Source organism: Ascaphus truei, chromosome 5 (assembly GCF_040206685.1).
Source record: "Ascaphus truei isolate aAscTru1 chromosome 5, aAscTru1.hap1, whole genome shotgun sequence".
Taxonomy (NCBI): domain Eukaryota; kingdom Metazoa; phylum Chordata; class Amphibia; order Anura; family Ascaphidae; genus Ascaphus; species Ascaphus truei.
The window spans coordinates 237,688,638-237,716,106 of record NC_134487.1 but is presented as its reverse complement, the minus strand read 5'-3'; the positions used below and the strand labels follow the sequence as shown (position 1 = coordinate 237,716,106).

At 47.1% G+C, this 27,469-nt stretch overlaps 1 protein-coding gene and 1 long non-coding RNA gene across 7 annotated transcripts in view; one reads left to right on the top strand and one right to left on the bottom strand.

Moving 5' to 3' along the window:
* Positions 1 to 979: 979 nt before the first annotated feature.
* LOC142495804 (uncharacterized) lies at positions 980 to 18,978 on the bottom strand. Of its 3 annotated transcripts, none has more exons than XR_012801819.1 (3): positions 17,994 to 18,978; positions 9,862 to 9,991; positions 980 to 2,821 (listed from the first exon to the last, which is right to left on the bottom strand). It is a non-coding gene; the product is annotated as an uncharacterized LOC142495804 (long non-coding RNA). The 3 variants fall into 3 exon arrangements; XR_012801821.1 differs by lacking the exon at positions 17,994 to 18,978 and adding an exon at positions 17,341 to 17,765; XR_012801820.1 differs by lacking the exon at positions 17,994 to 18,978 and adding an exon at positions 10,756 to 11,262.
* SLC20A1 (solute carrier family 20 member 1) overlaps positions 17,644 to 27,469 on the top strand; it is a 29,400-nt gene continuing 19,574 nt past the window's right edge. The window contains exon 1 of one of the 4 annotated variants that reach the window (XM_075601781.1): positions 17,644 to 17,969. The gene's annotated coding sequence lies outside the window, so the exon portion shown is untranslated. Of the gene's footprint in view, positions 18,091 to 18,147; positions 18,172 to 24,865; positions 25,000 to 27,469 lie in introns of those variants that run through there. The other 3 variants (XM_075601783.1, XM_075601784.1, XM_075601782.1) reach the window with 3 other exon arrangements.

Genomic DNA, 27,469 nt, shown 5'->3' with positions numbered 1-27,469 from the left:
TTTAATTAATTTTTTTACTTCAATAGCTTCATGTGGGCAATCTCTAATTACCTAAAGAACTGCATAGCTGCCGGTCAATCCGTTCTCCATGTATTGATCGGCGAAATTTGACGACATTTTTAGAGATGGCATATGTTTTTATCTGCTTCTGTCAGTCAGTGGAAGCTCATGAATATTCTCCCAGTGACGTGTGCTCGCTCCCGATCTGCCGCTGTGTGGTGCCCCCTTCTGCCCCGATCCCTGTGGCTGTCAGCCTGCAGGAGATGGAGGGGGCTTGCGCCGCCAGGGGGGGGAAGAGCGGGTGATGTGCCCCATTCTGCCCCGATCCCTGTGGCTGTCAGCCCATGCGGGAGATGAAGGGGAGTTGCGCTGCCAGGGGGGGGGGGAGAGGGAGGGAGTGATGTGCCCCCTTCTGCCCGATCCCTGAGGCTGTCAGCCTGCGGGAGATGGAGGGGGCTTGCACTACCGGGGGGGGAGCGGGTGATGTGTCCCCCTTCTGCCCCGATCCTTGTGCCTGCCTCCCTGACCGTGCGGGAGATGCAGGGAGGTTGCGCTGCCCCTGGAGGGGGGGGCGTGGGGAACGGGTGTGTATGTGTCCCGATCACTGTGGCTGCCTCCCTGCCCGTGTGGGAGATGGAGGGGGGTTGCGCGGCCACCAGGGGGGGGGAAGGGGTTGTGTCCCGGAGCAGTGGTGGCAGCAAGGTGGTGTGTTTGTGTGATTATATATATATGTGTGTGTGGGTATATGTATATATATATATATATGTTTGTTTGTGTATATATGTGTGTGTGTATGTATATATGTTCAAATAACGGGGGGAAAAAGGGGAAGGTGGGGAAAAACCTCGCATCTACTTTTGCAATATTAATGCCACCATAAGCCAATAAATAACTTTACATCAGTAAGAATTGGCGGTGCTCACGGGTTGTAAATAGTATGAGTAAAAAGAGAAAAAAGTAACCCGTATGGGAGCACTCAGGTATGCAGATTAACATATAGTATTTTATTTATGTGACACAGTGCAAAAAAAGATTAGTAAACAGTACATGATTAAAAACACTTAAAAAAGGCTAGGACCCCTGTCACGGGTACTACCCATAGACACATGTGGGCAAAACTAGGGAATGACTCAAATTGTCAACCCTTAACATGAAAATGGATAGTGACTCAAGAGACACTTGGATAGATCAGAATAAATCACAACAGGTTAATGGGTTCACAGGCACCTATACAAAGCTAAAGATAATGCGTACTAAACACCAATGAAGTGACTAGTCAAAATATAAATGACAATCTCAAACCATCATAAATCTGTTTGAGCATACAATTATGTAACCAATACCAACAGCACAAATTAATCACTTGAAGGAAAAAGGGGGCATGATGGGATAAAGTCACTAGATGTGTAGAACAATGAAGTGTGTGAATAGCATGTATGGAAAATTGCCTAATGAACACCTATTAGATAACCTTGTGTGTGTTGTCAGTATCCATGATGAAAAAATAGAGTGTCACAGTCCAGAGATTAGTTGCACCAGTCCTGGGTAGCATAGTTACGTGAACATCTGTCAGGGGTCCTGCCTAGCACCCCCACTCCGACGCGTTTCGTCCAGAGACTTAGACTTGGAGTGGTGAGGGAACTAGGGCAGACGACTGTTTATATAGGATTAAATTTCGCGCCAAAAACGGGTAGGAGCGGCAACAGCTGCAGCTGCTTATTTCGATTACTAGCTATATGCCACTTCCGCGTGTCAGTCTGGCACGCATTGTAATACGTAGTCATGACAGGGTCCGCATGTGTAGTGTGCGCATGCGCGACTCGTAAGTCCTGACTTCTGTCTCTAAATCTATACCCTACAGTGCTGTCTGCTGCGCGTGCGCAGTATGTTGCCTCTCACTCTCATTGCTTGTCAGTATAAGACGCAGCATGTCATGTCATTCTGTCAATGCGTGTCGGCTTGGACCGCATATCGCGCATGCATAATGGATATGTAAATCGGTCCACATGACCCTGTATGGAAGTGCAAACAAAAATGTTTGTAAATACAAGTGCCCTTTACAGCATTTATACGCAGAACTAGAGAGATCACTATAATTATGGTCCTAAAACGACCAATAGGCAACAGGCATAGTCTATAGAGTATGTAAAGAGTGCCATAAATGGAGCATTATGTGGGGGCACTATAACAGCATTCTTTAGGGGAAAGGAGACTGTAGTGTACTTCATGTTATCTATAAGTAAAGAATAGTAACAAGATGGTGGGTAATATATCCAGATACATTTCATCACTATATAAGTACTGTATAAGTACCTCCACCCTGCACCATCCAAAACTAAACACATTGTGGTATTATGATGAGCTATATGCCCTTAATCTCAGGGCCAACCAACAATATATGACCAAAACAGTGTGATATAAGAAAAATGAATAACACAGAAATCATATATCAATCTGGTCAAAATGTGATAGTGTCCAAAAAATAGCACACTAGTCCATTGTGTCCAAATTTCATCCCATAAGTCCAGGAATGTATAGAAAATGTGTAATCCAAATGTAGCAAAAATTGACTTGTCTTGGCGTCCATGGTAGATGTCTGCACAGGGAGGTGAATTCCTTCCACATGATTGTTATTGACTTCTAGCGTCTCTGAGTTGTATTTGCCCGTAGGTTTTGTCCAGGGTTCTACAGCATCTGAACCATGTAGAGCCTTGATCACAGATACGTAGAGTATTGGGAAGATATTTTCCAAATTCCGTGGTCGATGTGGCTCATGGTCAGGAAGATCTCAACCCTGAGCCTCTCAGATAGCATGCAGTATCTAAAAGAGTACACAAAATACATGCAATAAGTGCACTCATCAGATTAAATATAGAATGTTTTCCTATATACAAATAAAGTTGGGGCAAGGTATTTGTTACAAAAACATTGCGTAACCAATGTAGTCATTCAGACCTTTCGGGATCATTGAATTGATTTGTGTGATCCATCTGGTCTCCTTTTTGAGGAGAGCTTTTTCCAGATCACCTCCACGTATGCCGAGGGAGACTTTGTCAAGCGCAAAGGCCCTTATTAACGTGGTGTCTGCCGCATGTTTATTCAAAAAATGCCTGGCGACACTTGTTATTTTTTTTAAATTATCAAGGTCCCTTTGCGCATTCTTGACGTTCCTTACGTGTTCTAAGACCCAAAATCTAACCTCTCTTGTAGTCATACCGACATAGGGTAGATCACATGGGCATAAGATACACTAGATCACCCCTTTGGATTTACAATTAAGTGTGGAATGGATTGTATAAACATGGGTCTTTTGACTATTGGTAAAAGTGAGTCTGTTTTCCATGTATTTGCAGGCTGAGCAGTTAGAACATTTAGCAAAACCTATGCGTGGGGTAACGGACAAGAAAGTTTTGTCAACATGTGGGATGTAATGACTGATGACCAAAGTATCTTTAAGGTTTGGTGCCCGGCGGCTCGTCATAGTGACTTGTTTCCCCAGAGCCTGTACCAGGTCAGGATCAGTCATTAACACCCCCCAATGTTGCTGTAAAACCCCACGTAGTAATGGCCATTGCTGATTGTAAGACCCTACAAAGCGGATAACTTTTTTATCTTTTTTCTTACGCTTGGGTTGTAAAAGGGAGGTACGGGTTTTACTCAGGCTGTTGCGGTACCCTCTCTCTACCATGGTCTTACTGTAACCTCTTTGTTGGAATCTTGATTTCATTTCCCCTGATCTTAACTCAAAGTCATGGGCTGACGAGACATTTCTCTTAAGTCTGAGAAACTCGCTAGTGGGGATACCTTTCACTTGGTGAGGGGGATGAAAGCTTTTGGCGTGCAGAATCAAATTCGTGGCGGTTTGTTTCCGAAAAATGTCGGTACTCAGTACTCCACCCTCGCCAATACTGATTGTCAAGTCCAAAAATTCAATTTTCGTTGGACTTGACTGAAACGTCAGTCTGATGTTTAAATCGTTGTGGTTGAGGGCATCGATAAACGCAGAGAACCCACCAGCATTACCTCGCCAGAGGACAAGCACGTCATCGATGTACCTCCACCACAACAGGACATTATGTGTGTGTACACTATTGTCATCAGTAAAGACGACTTCTCTCTCCCACCAGCCCAAGAAGAGATTAGCATAGGAGGGTGCACAAGTCGCGCCCATTGCAGTACCTCTCTTCTGCAAATAGGGGAAATCTGATTGGTCCCTTGGCCCGCCCCCGCACACCTCTCATTGGCCTGTGGCGGAGTGACGGGCCAAAGGACACACAGGGACACAAACACACACACACAGGGACACACACAGGGACACACACAGGGACACACACACAGGGACACACACACAGGGACACACACACAGGGACACACACACAGGGACACACACACAGTGACACACACACAGGGACACACACACAGGGACACACACACACAGGAACACACACACACAGGGACACACACACACACAGGGACACACACACAGGAACACACACACACAGTAGGGGGGGGTGTACATTAGCAGCATGTATAACCCGGGGGGTGGGGCTCACATACCCGCCGGTCCCGGAGCCTCCGCCTCTTCTTCCCCGAACATCAGCCTCCACACCCGCGCGCACCTCCTCCTCTCCCCGTGTTTCCCGCGCTTTCAGCCCCCCCCCCCCCCCGGCGCCGCTACAGTCAGCGGGGGAGCGAGTGCCCGGGACACAGCGGGGGAGCGGCCACAACAAGCTGCCTCCCGCCTCAGATCCACGTGGGACCTTCCGGACGGGTGAGTGAGCGGCCTTCACCTCCCCTCACCCCCCTTCACCCAACCCTCACCCCCTTCACCTCCCCTCACCCCCCTTCACCTCCCCTCCCCCCGGCGCCGCTACAGTCAGCGGAGGAGCGAGCGCCCAAAACACAGCGGGGGGGTCTTTACTGATGACAATAGTGTACACACACATAATGTCCTGTTGTGGTGGAGGGCATTCCGCATTTTCCCTGGATTTAGCGGTCCGCTTGGTGGAAAACTTCCTTGGTGAGGACAGCTGGGATCGGTCCGTGCAAACACGAGCTGCTTCTTGTGATGCCAGAGGCAGGAGAGCAGACAATTGAGGGGTCTACAACCCACCAGCTCGGGAGGTCCAGTCATCCCGGTCGGAAGGCCCTTTCCCATTTCGGAGGGGTCCGGGTACAAACCCCTGCAGAGACACCCATCCCGGATCCAAGGCCATTGGATCACCGAGGGGAGGACACCACTCACAGTATTCCAAGAGAGCCTGGTCTCCCGGCACCCATCCGGCGGACAGGATTCCGCCACCAAACAGAAGGGAGGATCCTGTCCCACAGCAGAGAGGTCCAAACACAGAAACTCGTTGAGAACCCCAGCTGATGACCGAGTTTGCTGACTCAGGAGAGGATGAGATGGGTTGTTCCTGTGGCAGAACCATTGCCACTGCTTCTCTTCGAGGGGACCACGACCCATGATTGGTTCCCACATCTCTGGAGGGGAAAACAGTAAAAGCCCTGGTGGACTCGAGATCTAGAAAAACCCTGATCCTAGAGGGTCTAATTCCAAACAACCGACTATCCAATGAAGCTCCATGGAATATCGAATGTATCCATGGGGATACAAAGAAATACCCTACGGCGGCCATCCTCCTCCTCATCAATGATCGAGAGGCTAGACTGCTAGTAGGAGTTGCTCCCTGGCTACCTGCTCCTGTTCTAATTGACCGAGACTGGCCCTACTTCGGAACATTGTTGGCCCCTACTCTTACAGATCCTACTTCCCCGGTTCTGGAGAAGCCCGGGGATTTGTTCCCTTTTTCCCCAGAGATTTTTCCCCACAGACACCGCGTCCCAAAGACACATAAACAGAGATGTGCGGAAAAAGAAAGGCTGGGACTCTTGGTAATGTTAGTCAGCCCACAAGACTCCAAGTCATGGCAGGAGATGACCAGGGTGGGGAACAGATAGAAACAGGAGTTTTGCCAGACCTGGAACTTCCTGACTTCCGTCAGAGGCAGAGGGAAGACCCAGCTCTGGCTAGACAATATGAGAATGTGGTACAACAATATAATGGATGAACAAGGTGTAAGAGTCTTTCCACATTTCGAACTATGGAAAGGCATTCTATATCATGTGAATAAGGTTACACAAACAGGGGAGGTCATTCGACAAATATTAGTCCCTAAAGGTTTGATTAAAACAGTGTTTGCCCTTGCCTATACTCTCCCATGGGGTGGTCATTTGGGCAGAGATAAGACCACGGACCGCATCTCGTCCCGGTTCTACTGGCCAGGCAAACATGGTGACATCATGAAACTATGTGAGACATGTCTGGAATGCCAGTTAACTAGCCAAAAGGGACAGAAGTCGGCTCCTTTGGTTCCTCTGCTCTTGGTATCAGTCCCATTCGAGAGGATTGGTGTAGATCTGGTAGGACCTTTAGAACCCTCTGCGAAGGGACATAAATTCATACTAGTTGTCGAAGATTATGCCACCAGATATCCTGAGGCCTTCCCTCTGAGATCAGCCACTGCTAAACAGGTTGCTCACAGGCTGTTAGAGCTGTTATCTCGGGTAGGACTTCCCCAAGTAATGTTAACTGACCAGGGAACAAATTTCATGGCGAAGTTAATGCAGGATGTCCTGAAGTTATTGGAGTTTAAATCCATCTGGACCTCGGTTTACCATCCTCAGACTGATGGATTGGTAGAAAGGTTTAATTGTACTTTAAAAACCATGCTTAGGAAGTTTGTGGACACTGAAAAGCGAGCTTGGGATGAAGTTCTCCCTTTCCTATTGTTTGCGGTACAAGAAGTTCCCAATCATCCACATGCTTCTCCCCATTTGAGCTCCTATATGAACGCCAACCTCAGGCTATTCTCGACTTACTGAAGGAATCCTGGGAGGAGGAGCCCTCCCCATCCAAGAATACCCTCCAGTATGTCATAGACCTTAGAAACCGCCTAGACATGATAGGTTGGTTTGCTAAGGAAAATCTTAAATCTGCTCAAGAATGTCAAGAGAGGCAGTGTAACCAAAATGCCCGCATATGGGTCTTCCAACCTGGGGACCAAGTGATGCTGCTACTACCGACTTCAGAGAGTAAACTCCTTGCATAATGGCAGGGTCCTTTCCAAGTTATCCGCCGCACTAGGGAGGTGAACTATGAGATCTCTCACCAGGGTCCAGGAAGGGTAAACAAATCTACCACGTAAACCTCCTGAAACCCTGGAAAACGATGAGATCGCCATTCATCCGCCCTCGGAGAGATAGATTTGGGTCCACAGCCTCCAAAGGGGAGTACGTACAATGTCAATCAGGTTCCCATGGGAGAGCAGTTAACAACGGAACAAAGGTCAGACCTACTGGAATTATGTGACCAGTTTCCAGATGTTTTTTCTGAGCTGCCCGGACAGACTGATTTAGTGTCCCATAGGATTGAGACGGAATCTGGCGTAAAAATACGGTCCCGTCCCTATAGGGGCGAAAAGACCTTGTAGAGAGGGAGATAATAGACATGTTTGAATTGGGCGTGATTGAGGAGTCCCACAGCGAATGGTGTAGCCCTATAGTGTTGGTCCCTAAACCAGATGGGAAGGTGAGGTTTTGCATGGACCTCCGAAAGGTAAATGCCTTATCCAGATTCGATGCATACCCAATGCCAAGGGTGGATGAATTGCTGGACTCCCTTGGTAAAGCGGAGTATATCTCCACCCTAGACCTCATGAAAGGACATTGGCAGATACCTTTAGCAGAAGAATCCAAGTACAAAACTGCCTTCACCACCCCTCTTGGTTTATACCAATTCGTCACTATGCCATTTGGGTTACATGGGGCTCCAGCCACGTTCCAAAGATTAATGGACAAAGTGCTATGATCACATAGGGCATATGCCGCTGCCTACTTGGATGACATCGTCAGCTATAGTAGGCACTGGCAGTCCCATATGAAAAGGTTAAGAGCAGTCCTAACGTCCTTAAGAGAAGCAGGGCTCACTGCCAATCCAAAAAAATGTGCACTGAGAAAAGCCACTACAAAATACTTGGGCTATGCCGTTGGGGGAGGGATTAGTAAGGCCACTGGCCAGCAAGGTGGCCACCATCAAGGAGTCCACACCCCACAGACAAAGACACAGGTCCGCTCCCTTTTGGGGTTAGCAGGGTATTACAGGCGATGTATAACCAATTTCTTAGAAATTACTGCATACCTAACAGATCTAACAAAAAAGAGTGCCCCGACCCAAGTTAGATGGTCTTGGGAGTGCCAAAACACATTTGACGTGTTAAAGAAGTGCTTGTCAGAGGGCCCCGCTCTTCGGAGCCCAAATTTTAAAGAACCCTTCATAATTCAGATGGATGGCTCCGAGGTTGGTCTGGGAGCAGTTCTGTCCCAACAATTTGATGGTGTTGAACAACCCATATTGTTCATCAGCCGGAAGCTGTTCCCAAGAGAAGTGAGGTATTCCGTCACTGAGATGGAGTGCCTCGCTGTAAAATGGGCAATTGAGGCCTTAAGACATTATGTCGCCGGGGTACACTTCAGCCTGGTCACTGACCACGCGCCCTTGAAATGGTTAAACACAATAAAGGACACAAACTCGAGGCTGACCAGGTGGTATATGGCCCTCCAGACCTTCTCTTTTGATATACAGCATAGGCCTGGGAAGGACCATGGAAATGCCGATTTTTTGGGGAGGCATGAGGGCATGATACTGTACTTACCTCTCTGTAGAAAAGGCAGGGCGGGCCTGGCTGCACACAAACAAAAAAGGGAGGGGGGGGAAGTCCTGGCAGCGAGCGCGAGCCAATCAGGCAGGGGGATTTTTTTTCTTCTCCCCTCTTCGAGCAGGGGAATTGTAAGTCGCCAACTGGCAATATCCACTCGCCAGGTGCGACCTGGCGACTGGGTTTGTCGAACACTATATATATATATATATATATATATAGATATATATATATATATCTATAAATATATATATATATATATATATATACACACACACACACATAGCATATATATATATATATATATATATATACATACATACATATATATACATACATACAGTGTTTGACAAACCTATACATTTGCTCGCCCCGGGCGAGTGGATTTAACCCCCGGGCGAGTAAATATTGGCCCAAGCAGCACACGTTTGGTACTAGGTGGCGAGTAGATTTTTTTGTGTGGCGAGTAGATTTTTTGGTGATTTGTCAACCACTGTGTATATATATATATATATATATATATATATATATATATATATATATATATATATATATATATATATATATATATATATATATATATATATATATATATACACACATACACACATACACACATATATATATACACACATAGTATATATATTAAAATACTAAATCAGAATTGTATATATGTTTCAATTTAACCAACAAACGGTCAGATTTGACAAGGTGGAACCAATAATTTATATAAATTAAGTCAAACCACCCAATTAGGGAGCTGGTGAAGTAGGTTTGCTCCTATGAAACATGTTGGATGTCTTCTATAAGTGTATCTCCTATTGTCGCTTCTGAGCAGTTTTGCTTTATCTGTGCAGAAATTAGTGGCTTTGTTTGGACGTTATTATCCTTGCACTTTAATTAGTGCTTGAGTGTGACACCCTGCAGCATTGCCCTCTGCTTATACGATAAGCTCTGCTACTAGCCAATAGAGAAGGACTTTCCCGTGCCGTTCTAAACAGTAACTGTGCCATCGGGACTATTTTGTCATCTGACATCACAACTGCAGTAAACAGCAACTAGCTATTCACCTGTGCAGGTGTGGATCTGAGTCGCCATTCACCTCACGGCGAGAGCTGTGTACCGGTGATCATTGTGTGCTCACCTGCTGCGCTACAGGTCTCTATACTTCTGTGCGAGCCCTCACCAGTGACTTTTATTACTCCCGGGACCGTCTGGATGTTTTGATCCTTTTCTCCTACTGTTACGGAGCCTGGATTGTGTCTGGACGATATCTGGAGGAAAAGATCGATATACAGGTGTGCCGACGAGTATTCTAAAACTTGCCTTAAACGTGCTTTAAACTTGCCTTGGAAAATCTGGGGCAAATCTGTGACTATCACTCATGTATCAGCTTGTTTATGCATGACACACTTTAAAATAGTATCTGTCCTGTACATGCGTTACTTACCTCCACCTTTTTCACAAAATATTACATGATTTACTACAGTATGAGTTGTGTGCTCTTCTTGTTTTTTCTGTTTTTGTTCCTGTGATGCTGAGCCATCCCATCTGATCAACAGCTAACACCGTTTATATTTCCGTCACTAAGGTCATAGTTACATAGTAGATGAGGTTGACAAAAGACATGCGTCCATCAAGTTCAACCTATGTTTATTTAGAAAACAGATACTTTATCCTATAGCTATACTTACTTATTGATCCAGAGGAAGGCAAACAAAAAACCCCAGAGTCATATCATCCAATGATATCTCATAAGAGGAAAAATAAATTCCTTCCTGACTCCAAGAATTGGCAATCGAGTTAATCCCTGGATCAGCATCCTTCCCATGTTGTGACGACTCAGGAGATTCCTTCCTCTCCTTGTCCCTCTCTCCCAGCTCATGTTACCCTTTCTACTTCTTCCCACTCCTCTCCTTCACCTTCTACCTCTCTCCCCTTGCCGCAGCGCGTTCCCCACAGGTCCCGCATACCCACGCGCTCTCTTAGCCCCTGCTTTGATCCTCCCGCTCCCTCTCCCCCGCGGTAGCTCCTTTACCTTCCCCTGTGGTGCCATCCGTCCCGTTGCCTCCTCCTCGCGTGGTGCCCATGGCGCAGCATTCCACGTGCCTGGTGACGCGTCCGGTGCGTGCACCCCCTCAGCCCACGGAGGACGCATGTGCATGCTCCTCTCTGTCTTTGCTGGCCATCACGCGGCCACAGGTCTCGCGTGCGTTCCACTCCTCTTGGCTCCGTCCCCCTCCTGTGGTCTTCACCTGCTCCGTGCGGGCCGCGCCTGTGTTGCAACCTGTGCACGCACATCCCCAGCTTACAAGGGGCGCGCGCACAGACACTTCTTATCAGGTTCCCCCTGTCTCCGCCTCCCAAGCTGTTCAGGCCATTCCCCTGACTGCCCCTTCTGTCTCCTCCTCTTCTCCATAGCATTTCCTCCCTCGCGGCGCCGAGTCAGACGATGGCGGCGCACGGAAGTACAGGTAGGTGTCGCTCCCCCACCTCCGGCGCCAAACGGAACTGAGAAAGGGCGCATCAACTGAGACACGTGTGTGTGTGTGTGTGTGTGTGTGTGCACTGCCCCCCCTCCTGTCCACTGCCCCCCCTCCTGTCCACTGCCCCCCCCTCCTGTCCACTGCCCCCCCCCTCCTGTCCACTGCCCCCCCCCTCCTGTCCACTGCCCCACCTCCTGTCCACTGCCCTCCCCCCTCCTGTCCACCGCCCCCCCTTCTGTCCACCGCCCCCCCTCCTGTCCACCTCCCCCCCCTCCTGTCCACCTCCCCCCCCTCTCCTGTCCACCACTGCCCCCCCTCCTGTCCACTGCCCCCTCCTGTCCACCCCCCTCCCCCCCCCCTCCCCTGTCCACTGCCCCCCCTCCTGTCCACTGTCCGTCCCTCCTGTCCACTGTCCCCCCCTCCTGTCTACTGTCCCCCCCCCCTCCTGTCCACTGTCCGTCCCTCCTGTCCACTGTCCCCCCATCCTGTCCACTGTCCGTCCCCCCCCTCCTGTCCACTGTCCGTCCCCACACCCTCCTGTCCACTGTTCGTCCCCCCCCCCCCCCCTCCTGTCCACTGTTCGTCCCTCCCCTCTGGGGAACACGGAGAGAGAAGGGAGCGGGAAATTTTACTCACGGGCAACGCCAGGTCTCACCCCCACACACACACACACTGACTGCCGCACGCGCACACACACTGACTGACTGTCGCACGCACACACTGACTGACGCGCACACAAACCCTGACTGACGCACACACGCACGCACACACTGACTGAGGCACACACACACGCACACACTGACTGTGTGTGCGTCAGTCAGTCTGTGTGTGTTTGTGTTTCTGCCTCAGACTCACTGACGCGCGCGCAAACACACAGTGACTGCCGCACACACGCTACATGAAGCTGTAAAGGAGGGAGGGGGGACGACTGGATTGATGTGAATGGGGGACAAACAGAGAGAGGGGGGAGGAGGGAGAGAGGAACGGGAACATTACATCCCGGGCAACGCCGGGTCTCTCAGCTAGTATATATATATGTATGTGTGTGTATGTATATGTGTGTGTGTGTATGTATGTGTATGTATGTATATATGTGTGTGTATATATATATGTGTGTGTGTGTGTATGTATATATGTGTGTGTGTGTGTGTGTGTGTGTATGTATATATATATATATATGTGTGTGTATGTGTATACATATATATGTGTGTGTGTATATATATATATGTGTGTGTGTATATATATATATATATATATATATGTGTGTGTGTGTGTATATGTATATATATATATATATTAGTGTCACCACAAGTACCCAGTCACCCACCCACCCTCTCCCTCACAGTCACCCACCCTCACCGTCAAACACCCACCCTCACCATCACCCACCCATCCTCTCCCTCACCGACCCACCCTCTCACTCACCCACCCTCTCCCTCACTCATTTATATCTGGCTTTTTTTACTAGATTAGTGAGGTCATCCAATATTTTCCCTTACACATACGCACGTAAGGAACTATGTACAGTAACAAGGACTAATTGTAGTAAAGTATAAATGTAATACAATAAATAAACGGTTATGTCAAAAACAAATGTTATTAGTTCTTATTAGGAATTTATTCCATTTCTTTTTTTAAAAGGTGGGACTGGGGCGAGTAGATTTGTGGGTGTTTTGTCTAGGTAGAGATGTGTGTACACACACACACACACACACACACACACACACACACACACACACACACACACACACACACACACACACGGTCTGACAGAAGTATTCTCTGACTTCCGGTGTCTGCTGCTGCTACAGCGTAACTCCTCCCTACCTCCCTCCTGTCCCTCTCCTGCTCCATTCACATGGTCCTCTTCTCCCTCCGCTACCAACTGCTGTCCTCTGCCGCTGCCGAGCTTCGCTGCAGGATGCCGTCCTTCTCTCCTTCCGCCGCCGGCTGCTGTCCTCTGTCGCTGCTGGCTGCTGACCTTCGCTATATATCCATACATACATATATACATACAGTATATATAAATATATATATACATACATACATGCACACACCAGAATATATGAGTTCTTCAGTATTTGTTGATACCTTTTTTTATTTGGACCAACAATTTGTGTCATGGGACAAGCTTTCAAGAGTTTTCCTCTCTTCCTCAGGTCAAGCAATACCATAAATATATACACACATAAACATGCGCACACAGTGTGTATGTTTATGTGTGTGTGTGTGTGCGCATGTTTGGGCGCATGTATGTGTGCGTGTGCGCATGTATATGTGCGTGTGCGCGTGTGTGTATGTGTGCGCATGCGCATGTATACGTGTGTGCATGTATGTGTGCGTGTTTCCATGTATGTGTGCGCGTGTACATGTGTATGTGTGCGCGTTCGCATGTATATGCGTGAGTGTGCATATATATCTATATCATACACACACATACATACAGTACACACCTAAGCTCCGCAGGGCCCTGTGCCTGCAAAATGTCTCTGTAAAGTGCTATGTAAAACTAGCAGCGCTATACAAGAACAAGCCATTATTAATTTTAATAACAAACATTGAATTGTACACATTCACATACACACAAAATTAAATATACATATTGTTTACAAAATGGATGAATTAACCCTAACTATAGTGCTTAACCTATATAAAGTGTGAACTACACGTGAATTAAATAAACTGTGCAATAATGTGCAATATAATAACCAATTGTGATAACAAGAGGCCAAAGCTGCCAAAGGCATCCCACAATGCAAATTATCTCAAATCTGCATACAATACTATAATGATGAAATAAGGATACCTGGCGCTTAGAAAACCATTGTGTCCATAAGAAACAAAGCCAGTCTTTGAAGAATGTCCCAGAGTCCAAAACTTGAAGTGGATGGCTGTAGTTTTTCTTCACTGCTGCTACTTTCCTATTCACCTGGAAATGATAGAAGGGTACACCATTGCGCAGTACTACTGTATTCATGTGAGTACATGTGAGTAGTATTTTAACTTGTTCATGTGTTGCAGGCTTGTCTTAGCCTGTCTGTTAGGCTTGTTTAAGCCGTTTTTAATAAATTTGTGACCCCCTTTTGCAATTGTTCACTCTCCTTCTCTGGGGGCTCGTGGAGTTCGGGTGATTCTGAGAATCACGAAATTCCAAGAGATTAAGGAAGTACCCGGGGGATTCGTGGTACATACGGACGTTAAAGGGAATAAAGCACAGATTGTCTCCACTGTACCCTGAAAGAGACACTCCTGTAAGTGGACTCAGTCTACACTGGGAAAGTTGCATGTAAGGGGTTAACATCAGTAATCAGTAGTACTGCGCAATGGTGTACCCTTCTATCATTTCCAGGTGAATAGGATAGTAGCAGCAGTGAAGAAAAACTACAGCCATCCACTTCAAGTTTTGGACTCTGGGACATTCTTCAAAGACTGGTTTTGTTTCTTATGGACACAATGGTTTTCTAAGCGCCAGGTATCCTAATTTCATCATTACATATTGTTTACAGTATGATATATACAGATTTGATTTTAAATGAGTTGTTAATATTTAACATTAACTACACACGTGCAATGGAATAAGGTTTAATTAATTAATTCTGAGCTACTCTCCTTTTCTGCTGCTGCTGCTGCTCTGTCAGTTCTGTGGGGAAGATCATGTGACCAGGCAAATGACTGATACATTTGTGCTCATGCACGTCTGTGGTGGGGGCAGGACTCACAAAGGGGTGTGCCAGAGCCTGTTACAGATAAGGAAGGGGTTGTGCCTTTCTAAAGGGTTGCTATAGAAACAAAAATGCTCGTTACCTTAGAATACATTAAAAATTGTCTTTCAAAGTTGTTTTAAAAAAAGAAAAGAAAATGCTACAAGTATTTTCTCACACTACGGAAATGATTTATTAAAAAAAACACACATGCAGGATATTGACTGAACTGCAGCTTTAAGTCAGCAGACATGTAACACCTCTACCACTTAGGCCGAGGCCCCGCTGCACGCACCCGCACGGCCGCCCAGCAGCGCATGCAAGTCACTGCACCGCGATCTGCAGCTGACTTTTTTGGTGCGGGAGGGGGGCGTGGCCAAAGCAGGTCGGGGGCGTGGCCATAACGTGGAGTTGGGGGAGGAAAAGCGTGTTCCTCCGGATCCGCAAACCCTCGCACCTCTCTCCTACAACTGAGGAGGAACCGGGGGTAGGAGGGGGAGGCGGCGCCATGCGGGAGCCGCGCGCTCCCACAAGCTTGCCCATTCACAGCTCCCCCCCCCCGGAGGCACAGTGATCGGGGGCTGGGGGACACCTCCCCGCGCCACCCACTGAACCACCAAGGCAGCGTCAGCCACTTCCAACTCGGCCCTCCAGCCACCTCTCCCCATGCGCCCCAGTCTCTCCCCAGCTTTCCCCCCGCACGCTCAATCCGCCCAGAGCGGGCAAGTATGGGGCCAGCCACGCTCCCGCTGCCCGCCAACCCCGCGCCTACCTCCCGCCCGGCAGCAGCCACAAGGATCGGAGGCAGAGGGGGGGAGCCAAAACAACCAACGACTGACCCCGCTCCCACTTCCTGCCCGAGCGGGCAGCAGCCGCGGGGATCGGGGAGGACGCGGGGACCCAACAACGACCCGGGCAGCAAAAAGGGAAAATAAATGAGGGAGGTGGAGAGGGGCTATAAGAAACACACACAACATATATATATATACACATCCATACACACACACTGCCCCGCCGCCCACGAAGCTCTGACAGCTCCAGCCCCCACCGCTAATAGGCTCACCAGCGCACCACGTGACGCGTCACCGCTCGGGATCTCAATTCTCTTGCATCCCCTGGCGGCAGACGCGTCACAGCGCGTAGTGAGCCGTGCAGCGAGGGGGGACTGGGAACGGCTCGGGAGGATACCAGATGATGGTGAGTAACGCGCACACCGGATGCAGCGGGACCCAAGCCTTAGAGCAGTTGTAGCTTTATACATTGAATTATGAAAGTTGAGGAAATGGAAGTAAACTGAGTTTAATTCGGGAAAGCTCCACTCACTTAATGAACAGTGAGAGGACTCAGGCTCCTGTGGCAGGGAAAGGGTTAACAAATCATTGAACATACCCTGAACTTTGTGATTTATTGAAGCCGTTATCAGTAAAATCGAGTCTCACAATATTTCTATGACGGGGACGTCACTCTCACCAAAGGCGCCCAGCGCAATTCTAAGCACCATGAAGGTAAAATGTTTATTTCTTTATGCCGAGGGCAAAACATTCCAATAAATCATAAACCTCTAGTGCGAGAGCTTAGAATCGCATTTTTGTAACTGAGATGCAGCTTATGTCAGAGGCAGCAGATCATCACTTTATTAACTGAATGTGTACAAGTCATTTACTTATTATAACTGCTCTATATAACCTACTGTATATAGTTGCCTAGAACTCCTTCTATTACCCCATATAACCCTCCCTATACCTCCTCCTATTGCTCGGTATAAACACTCCCTATAACGCCTGTTTCGCTTCATTATTGCTCAATACCCGCTGTTTTCAGGGCTGGATATTCAGATTGTTGTTTTGAACAGGTGCCCCCTCTTGGGGTCAGATGAGACGTACAAATAGGATGTCTCACATGCTGTGCTTGTCCCGTGAACTTTTAACATGACAACCTTAGAAGAGACACCCAGGGCAGGAGGTGAGATGAGTCATCGTGCCAAACCTTCATCAAAACAATTCTGCCGACACCAAGCACAGGACTAGGGAGTACCAGTGAGCCAAACCCGTCATCGCATGTGATCTGTAATCATCTTATCTCAAAGCACAGGGGAGTGTCACCATGCATGAACTTTATCACATGGAGCCTGTTATTATCATCCTAAAAAATAGAGAGGACACGTGGGGTCTGCGATCCTATAAACCTGCTCACCCCAAATCTCAGAGGCGGTGTCACAGGGCCAAACCCCACATCATGTGCGGTACGTGGTTAACATCTCAACCCACATAGGGGGTCAAGGAGGCAAATTTCACATGTGGGGTCTGCGACCCTATAAACCTGTGCACCCCACATCTCAGAGGGGGAATTAATTCCTGTCCTTTTTTTCTCTCTATTCCATTCCCGTTTTCTCTCGCCACTCTTCAGCTCCCCCTCCATTTCATGACTTTCACTCACATTCCTTTGTTATCCCTCTCCTCCCCCTCTTTTCTGCTTTACTCCTCTTTAGCACATGATCACTCCCTTTCCTCAGCTCCTCTTTTTTTCCTCCCACAATCTTTTTTTCTTATTGATCCCGTCCTCTTCTTTTCCTCTCCATGTCCCCTTTTACATGACGTCATTTAATGACATATTCGACACACACTCCCCCGGAGCCAACCAATCCGCTCTCGAGCTGAATTGCAGCCTTCGCGTGGAATGGCCGTGGCCCGTCATGTCCCTTGGCTTTGTCCTTCATCGCCGCGCGCCGCTCCCGCCAAAAGTTGTCAAGTGTGCGCGCTCCCGGTGTGTGTGTGCGCGCGCACGCGCGGTGAGAGGCCGCGGGCACGCACTCGGTGTCGTAACAGCGAATATTATATTAAATGAAGTCATTTCCGAATCTATAACCCCGGGGAGGAGGAATGAATGGGAGGGAGGAGTAGGCACACGTGATCCTCTCTTGATATAGCTGCATGCTAGATGCGCTCCCTCATTGTGGCGGATGTGCTGCGTGGGACCTGGATTATCTAACTGCAGTGACACAGGGGCCTTCCTCACTTTCCACACCAGTGTCTGTCACAGCCTCGCCGGAGCCCCAGCATACAGTGGTGAGTGCGGATTGGAGTACTCACACGTTTAGGAGCGGCCTCTGAGAGGCACCGGGGAGCTGAGTGTCAATCACTGGGGAAGTCTCACTCGTCCACAGTCTGAATGAGGCCTTTACATTGAGTGAGTCCAGAACTATTTGCACTGGCTGGCTCCTGTGTGTAGTATATACTGTCCATCAGTATATATTGCCCCCTCAATTACGTACGTAGTAGTGTGTGTGTGCGTGTGTATATACATATACTGTGTATGTACTCGCAGCTTTTTGTAATAATGTATAAGGATTGTACTGTATAGATATACCTCTCCTGTATATACCGATAGCTTTGCTGTGATATATGTGGGTCTCTTGTCAGTCCAGGTATATCTCTCGTATATACAGATAGCTCTGTGCTGTAATTTAATGTATGGGGCTTGTACAGTACAGCTATACCGCTCATGTATATAATGATATCTGTGCTGTAATGTATGGGGATTGTACAGTACATGTATACTGCTCACCGATAGCTGTGTGCTGTAATATAATGTAGGGCCCTTCAGCTGGTGGCCGTGGGTCACGTGGTTTCCATATGGCCCTTACACTCTGATCCTACTAATCTCACAGTTGATATGAAAGCCAAGTGAAGGATTTCACACTGAAATGTATCCCAAATTATATTGCAATAGGATAAATGATTTATGATCTCGCACCTTTTGAGAACCAATTCAAGAGCCCTAATTATAATGAGTCTTCTGCGTAGATATCCAGCTCATGTAGATACTGACTGCTGTCAGTAATATAATGTATGAGGCTTGTACAGTACTGGTATATAGACAGTACTTCAGGGGTGGCCAACTCCAGTCCTCAAGAGCTACAAACAGGTCAGGTTTTCAGGATATCCTTGCTTCAGCACAGGTAGCTGTGTTTGTCAGTCTTTGGCTGAATTTAGACCGAAAACCACGCGTCCCCGCCTCTGTCTGCTGGGTGATGTGCTCATGCCCAGCAGACAGAATGAACCGATTTGGAGGCGGGACTACTCAGCCATTTAATAATAATAATAATAATAAAAAAACAAAGTGTGTTTGATTGGCTGGCGAAGTACACGTGACGCGGCTGCCGCTTGAAATTACAACTTCAGTTGTCTTCGGCTGAGCTCAGACAGGCTGCTATGCTTCCCCGCCTCTCTGCTGGGCGATGTGTGCTCATCCCAAACAGACAGAATAATGTGATTGGAGGCGGGACTTTAAAAAAAACCTGTGTGTTTGTGATTGGCTGGCGAAGTACACGTGACGCGGCCGCCGCTTGAAATCACAACTTCAGTTGTCTTTTTCAAGTACAGCGGCGACAATGCAATCGCCGCCGGGGTTCATGTTCAGTTTGAAAACTCCCACACACCAAGGCGAAACGTGCGCACGTCGCATCGCAGCCTGTCTGAACGCAGCCTTAGGCTTTGTCCCTGCTCACGCGATGCGCCCGCGGGTATGCGCGTGCACACACACGCTCACCGGCGCTCAGGTAAATATTTTTTTTTAACTTTCCCGCTCGCTCAACTATTTGTCAATGCCGCCCCCTTCTCCCCCCCACCCCCCCCCCCCCCGCTACCCCCCCCCGCGGGCGCGAGCAGACGCGGGACACCCGGCTCACATGCTTTGAGCGCAAGCACGCTCAGCGCCAGCGGGGACTCGGCCTTGGGGCTCGCTCAGACAGGCTGCTACGGCAGCTTGCTAGCTTTCGCAGCACAGCGATATGTGCTCAAACTGCAGGAGACAGATCGTGGCATTTGGGGGCGTGGCGGGGGCATGTTATGAGCGCATCACGGAGCTGGTTTGCCTTTATTGGCAGAGCCAGCTCGGGTCACGCGACTGTAGCCCCAAATTTCAATTTGGGTTGTGCTGGCAAAATGTCGCAGCGACAACACTGCACTTTGCCGCCGGTGGAGTTTTCAGCTTGAAAACTCCCACCGCTCCACCCAAATTTGCGACGGACATGCCACGTCGCATCGCCTTCTGTCTGAGCTAAGCGTTAGACTGAGCCACCTGTGCTGAAGCAGGAATATCCTGAAAACCTGACCTGTTGGTAGCTCTTGAGGACTGGAGTTGGCTACCCCTGGTGTATATAGTGGCAGCTCTGTGTAAATATAATGTATGGATCTTGTTCATTACATATATACGTCTCATGTATATAGTGACAGCTCTGTGCTGTAATATAATGTATGGGGCCTGTACAGTAGAAAAAATGCTAATGTGTACAGTATAATGACAGCTCTGTGCTATAATCTGCATGGCCTGTGCTCTGAACACGTGCTCTACCCTCCTGAGCTCAGATTAATTCAGAGCCTACTCACAAGAGCTCCAGCCATCAGGCTTGAGTGTATAATGTGAGTGTCACTCATTAGGAAGAGGTCACACACACAAAAAACACCCATCTCTCAACCCCTCACACCCTCCCTCCCCTTTCATGCTTGGGGATTCTAGTTTTTGGATGTTTACAGTTTAGTTTTTTCCAGTTGTGCTGATTTTGTTTTTTATAAAAACACTAAAAAAAGATTTCAGTGTGTGTTGACTTTATATCCTACCTGTGGCTAGGTTTCTACAAAAGGTGAAACTCTGTAGGAAATTATGCTTCATTTCTGGGGGGGGGGTTTAATTTGTTTTTTTACTAAATTGGTCAGGGTTTCTCTCTCTTTTCCTCTCCCCCCCACCCCCCCAGTGATTTTTGGTTAAAAAAATTGAATCCTAACATATATGCTGTGACATTAATGGGACCAGCGATGTTTCTCTTTTCTGCTTCCCCGCTAGCGCTGAGCGGACGGCGCTTGTGGCGGTTACTTACATATATAGATATATGCAAGTCCCTGCGCATGGGCGCGCGCGGGCACACACGCTGACCCGCACTCGGCGCTTAGGTTAACAAAAAAATCTAACTTTCTTGTTCGCTCAACTACCCGCAATGCCCCCCTCCCCGCGCATGTACATGCAGTACACCCGGCGCTCATGCTTGCTCTTCGCCAGCGAGGACTCAGCCTGGGGTCCGCTTTGTTATCTTAAAGCTGCAGACGTGTGTGTGTGTGTGTGTGTGTGTGTGTGTGTGTGTGTGTGTGTGTGTGTGTGTGTGTGTGTGTGTGTGTGTGTGTGTACTCCTGAAGGACATTTTTAATGTTATGAGCTTTTTTTTATTTATTTATTTTTCTCTTTCTATAGCAACCATTTACAAAGTCTCACCCCCTTCCTCTTCTGAAACAGGCTCTAACACACCCCTTTGTGAGTCCTGCCCTCTCTAGCAGTGCACCGGTTGTATCTAATGGCTTCCTGGTGACATGAACTTCCCCACAGAACTTTGCATCTTGGGTCCTCTTCTGCTGCACTGACAACCATTTAGTGAACCCCAGAGCCGAATCTTCGCTGATCGATCAGCATCTTGGCTAATTACTTATCATTGTGTGGATTGTATTGATGCACATATTAAATCGGAAAAAAATACAATTAAAACGGCATCTTGGATTGCTTCTGTAACGGAGTAGACCTGATATTAAATCAGGCACAACCTGACCTATACAGTATGACAAATGACAACCTACATATCGATCCCAATACAGAGATCTGGTCCATGATAAATTAGGAAATGACGACTCGTGCTGCAGTCTCTAACAAAACAGGTGTGTACATGAATAGATAAGAGGCAGGGGAATAATCTACACCCACTGCCAGATCTACGTGACCTTCGATATATCGCTCTATCTGCTTGAGCCCTGGGTAGTTAATTTAGATTGCAAGCTCTTCCGAGCAGGGTTGTCAGACAGAATGTTATCTGCCATTTGTTCTCTTACAAAGGGCAGGCCAGGTGTACTGAACTTCTTGTCACAAGTCCTGAAAATCACACTATATACATTTACAATGCAGATTCCCAGCGAATAGAGGCCAGTATCTTATCACCAATAACCTGGAAGGGTGATCTGCCTGCCCCCTTACATTGTTATACAGCATTATAGTTCTTTCTTTTCTGTCAGATGAGTTGGTGTAACCATGAGCCTCTGTCAAGTTGTGATAAAATTGTGAAATTGCTGCTGTGCACTTAAACTTAACCCCTTCTCTGCTCTGGCAGCAAAGAGTTTAAAATGGGCGACCAACTCCAGTCCACAAGGGCCACCAACAGGTCAGGTTTTCAGGATATCTCTGCTTCAGCACAGGTGGCTGTGGCAGACAGAGTAAGTTCTAGTAGCCTGGGCATTTACATGGGTTCTGTATCATTCTGCAATGCACCACATCGGTTTTCATAGTACACAGAGAATTTTGCTGGGATGAAGTAAAATCTAATGCACCCTGATCCGGCATTAACTGCCACTGACTTGAATGACAATCAAGCCAGATCGCACTGCAATAACCTGCATAAGACCTTGGTGAATCTGCCCCATTGTGTCATTGGCACGCACAACATGTTCATTAATACTGTACTGGCAGTGTCTGGATACATATCTACTACTGTGGCTGGTCTATACACTGCAGAAGCATACTCCTCCATTTTTTTTTGTTTTGTTTTGTTTTTTATGCATTTTTCTCTACTGGGGGGTAAGTGATGTTTTGCATAAAGGATCTGTGATTAATTTGGTATGTGACGTTCTTCCCCCTCTCCCCTTTGTTAAATTGTCATGTGACCTTGTCCTTGGGAATGGAGAGTCACCTACTTATCACGCTGTGAGGAGAAGAGGTCTGTGTGAGTAATGGGGGATCCAGACACAGCAGGCTTCTGCCTCTTTGTGTAATGAACCTGGAGGAGGGGATAAGGCAAGAGCGGAAATGTTGTCCCCTTCACAGTGATAGTACCATCCTCTATGTAAAACCACAGTGAGTCATAGGGAGAAAGTCTCAGCCTGCCCACCCAGTACAGCTACACGCTGTGGCACTTGAACCCCTTTCATGCTGAAGTGGCAGCCATGCTATACAGTATTTTCTGTTAATGTGGACGCATAGACAAATGTGTGTTTAAGCGGACTTCTGGCAATTTTTATTTTTTTTATTTTGTTTTAAATATTTATTTGGGGAGAGGAAGGATGAACCGTAAACGCTATAAAGTGATGATGAAGTTATTAGAAATTGGGCTGGGTACCTTGTGTGGGTTTTTTTTTGTTTTGTTTTTTTTAATCATGGTGTGTGCATGTGTTTTCCCCCTACACTGCAGATAACTATATGGGAAAGAAAAAAAGTTAAATAAATATAATCCGGGCAGATAAGTGGAGACAAGCATGTTTTGTCCTAGGCTGCATTGTCTAGTAATCCTGTACCAAGGATACATGTAGACTACAAAATTGGCAGTTGTAGACGCCAGTAAGTGTCTGGTATATTCTAATTGGCAAAGGTTGTTGTGGGGTGTTTTTTTTTTTTTTTTTTTTTTTTTTTATAATAGGTTTTTGTTTGCTTGAAATGTGTTGTTTTTTTTTTTTTTTTTTTTTTTAAATGGTTGCTGTTTCCTATGAGGAATAAGGCTACGTGGGGGCAAAAAACAATTTTGTCTTCAAGCAACATTGTGGTATAAACAATAATGTTGTACAATGGTGATAATCGGGGATTGGTTTTGGAAAAGTAGATGGAAAGACAAGGTTAGTCAGATGGGCCTTGATTTCTTTGTAAACCTCCTCAAGGAATCCAGTAACTATCGTTTTCATGACGATTTTCACTGCGATGAATTCTGTGATTAAACTGTATGCACAGACACGTAGTCCCTGTCCCAGTAAGCTCAGTCTAACCAAGGATGTGCAAACTGGGGGGCGCGGCAGTTATAGGCCCCGCACTGAGAGCGGGAGGCGTCTGTCAATTTACTTACCGGCTTCAGTACAAATGTCTCCATGGCAACGCGGTGTCAAATGACTCCCGTTACCATGGAGACGTGACGTCAAATGACGCTGCTGGTAACGTCACATGACCCCGCAGCGTCATTTGACGCTTCTTTGCAGGTATGGGGGGGGCGCGACCGAGGAGAGCAGACGGTGGGACGCAGCAAGGTTGTGCACCCCTGGTCTAAAGCCGTGTTCAGGGAGGCTGCACATCCGTCGCAATTTCAGGTTCGGTGGGAATGTTCAAACTGAAAACTCCACCGCCGGCAAAGTACAGCATTGACGCTGCTACATTTTGCCGCTACAATCAGAAATGATATTTTGAGGCGGCAGTCGCGTCACGTGAGCTGGTTCAGCGAACCAGCTCCGTGACACGTTCGCCCCGCCCCCAAACGCCGCGACACGACTCCTGCAGCCTGAACACAGATTGCTGGGCTGCAGGAGCATGCGCGCATGGATGCTTGCGTCCGTAGCAGCCACTCTGAACTTGGCCTAACCTGTATACGCTGCAGAAAGGAGCCAGGCATGTCCATAGTTATCCTGATGTAGATTTATAAGGGAACGCTCATATTCTGGAGCTGGGTGGGGAAGGAGATAATTCTTGTGTGAGGAGCTACAGGATCTCCAGGGGATTAAAACAGATGGCTGAGGAAGTGGCAATCATACAGCATTGTGGGTGGGGGAAATCATTTTTGCACATGGCCCTATAAAGTACAGTACAAATACCTAACTAACATTTATGCGACCCCCATTGCTTTAACCCCAATGGTGCTGGAGATTTGCAGACCCTCTGGGAATGGGGTCAATGTAGTGAAATGAGAAACCTCCTCCTTGCCCATGGCCATACTAGCAACTATCAATGCAATTATTTGCAGGGTCTGTCTACCACTGGACATGGGGTAATGGGTTACGCTGTTTGGGTTTAACCCATTCATTGCCACACGGCCCTGCGGTGCATTGTAGGTCGTGCTGTCCCTCCCCTTGTGATGTGCACAGCGCCTGATCAGCAGGGCGGTGTCTCTGCAAGGAAGGCGCAGTATGATCTCACTGGCTTGTTTGAACAGGAGGGTTTTGGCGCTTTATTTTAGTCCTCCCCACCTCCCTCCTGCTCATGTTTCTGTTTAGCGCCTTTATGCAGAAAGGAGCGGGAAGGGGCGGCTGCAGGACACGGGACTCCAACCGACCCTTAACTTAGAGACAAACCTACAGCTTCGCAGTTTGCGCGGTAAGGACCGTCTGACGTTGTGCTGGTAGAGACTGCGTTTTTGCACATCTGTCCAGCGCTGCTGGTTGGGCATTATTTATTACTCGCACACTGCCAAAGCAAAGAGTAAATAGCGGATACGTTCAAATGATCCCTTCATAATAGAGCGGCGTTCAGCACCAATCGGAGATTATTTTTTCAGGCATAGTATTAGATACAAATAATGGCACTGCGTTTACCATGCAGGCATCAGTCAAGGTCGGATTGACCTAACCACCAAAATGTACTTTCAGTAATCGTGACTCAAACGGGTATCCCCGGTATTAATGGGGCGACCTTTTTATGCGAGTAAGAACTGGGTGATGTCAAGCAAGAGAGGGGGTATAGTTGGATCTGTTGATCTAGCATAAGTAAATTGCGCTGTTGTGATAATTTTGGGGAAACATTTCTACCACATTCACCGCATAAGAACGATCGCCATAGCTGGAAATACTAGTGATACCCTCATTAATCGCACCATTTTGTTATGCATTTGGAGTTTGTCATCATGAGCACTCTAATAAAGGTCGAATACTCTAATTCCCCTTATATTGTGGCATTGCTTTATTTACACCTGGGTATTTTATTTATGTAATACTTTTTGACCAGGAAAGATCGTTGATTGTCATTTTAGCGATGTAATCACAGGTCCGAGGTTTTACAGCCTTTACCACAAGTCTTCTGCTAATGTTGCTTTGTAACAGTATTTCTATAGAACTAGTTTCCTGTTTATGCTATAGCATTTAACTTTTTTTGTTTGTTTACAAAGGGTCTGCAATGCATTGCAGGCCTCTGACAGCAAAAGGTTAAAGGGAGATTGGACTTCAGTTTTAGAAGTAAGTGCTGCCATTTTGTCAGGCTGCAATACTTATTTAAAATGTCAGTTTTTATGAAGACTAGCATTTGTAAGGAGGGAGTTTGACATTTGAAAATTAAGCGCTGAATAGGAAAAGGCTTGGGTGGTTATATAGGTACAAGTATCTATATTATAAAGGTACAGCAGGTTATATTCAAGATCCACACTTTACTGTCAATCAATTGCTAAAATTGTAACACATGCCCATATCCTTTCCAAAGAGGCCTCACAACTTTCTCCTTTGCCATCTGTCCAAAATTGTTGCTAGATAAATGTCACTTCCTCCCAAAACGGTGTGTGTGTGATTTTAGAGAGATCTCTCTCCTCTCTCTCTCTTTCTCTCTTTCTCTCTCTCTTTCTCTCTTTCTCTCTTTCTCTCTTTCTATCTCTCTCATGTCTATCCGCCCGCCACTGGCAAGAGCATTTTGGCTGCTGTCAAGTGCTTGCCGGTGGCAATCTCCGTCGTTTCCCCTGCAGATCCAGCAAAAATGGCAGCGCGGCGTCCAATGACGTCCCATTGCCATGGCAACATTATGTCATTTGATGTCGTGCAGCCATTTTTTCAGGACCTGCAGGGGAAACATTACAATTTGCAGGGGGAAGATGGAAATCGCCAGACCCCGTCGCCGGTAAGAGGGGGGGGGGAGGGGTTGGTGGCGTGTGAGGAAGTTACTTTGGGTGAAGGGGGGGGGCGAGTGGGTTTTGCCCTAGTTTGTGGAGGTGTGTGTGGGGGTGGGTGTTATATATATATTTACGCAGGAGTGCTGCTTTAAATCCCTCTCCTTGTTTCCAATCACCTGCAAAGTTCTTCTTACCTTCAAGACTCTTCCCTCATCTGCTCCTCCCTACAGATCAGCTTTGATCTCTCGTTATGCCCTTTCGCTTGGCCATAACGGTCTCCATCCCTTTCATCTCTACTGCACTCTCGACTTAAACTTTACTCCAAGCATCCTCTTTCCCAACCTTTAAGTCGAATCTTAAAACTCGTCTCTAAAATTAAGCATTTCAATAGCTTCGACTCATTGCTACTGTCCCATACCCAACCATTGTGGCCAAGCACAGCCATCTACTGCACTTATTCCCTCTCCTGCTGTCTTTGTTACATCTCCCAACATTCCTCTTAGATTGTAAACTCTCTGGGGCAGGGATTGCCTTTCCTATGGTATTTATATTTATTTTGCATTTATTGTATTCTAATTCCCTCTACTGTCTCTTGTAAAGTTTGGATTACACTGTGAGTGCTATATAAATAAAGATATACTGTACCTGATACATTTAATTTCTCTGCATTGTAATGTCTTGCAGTTTTGTGACTTGCCTGCAATACGTTTCAGAAGTTCCATAAAAGTCAAGTTTTTTTTGTTTTTTTTAAAAATTAAATATAATTCAGATTATGTAGAAACCATCTCATTTTACCGCTGGGCATGTACCCACCAGTACAGATTAAAGTTATTTTCATAGGTGATATGTAATTGGAAAAAAATGCTGGTCTCTGCGGGACAGCTTGTGAATTTTTTCAGATGTGTACAGTGTTTTTAATTGAAACCGCTCTTAATCGCTTGGCAACTGGAGGAATTTGTTAGTCTTGATAGGATT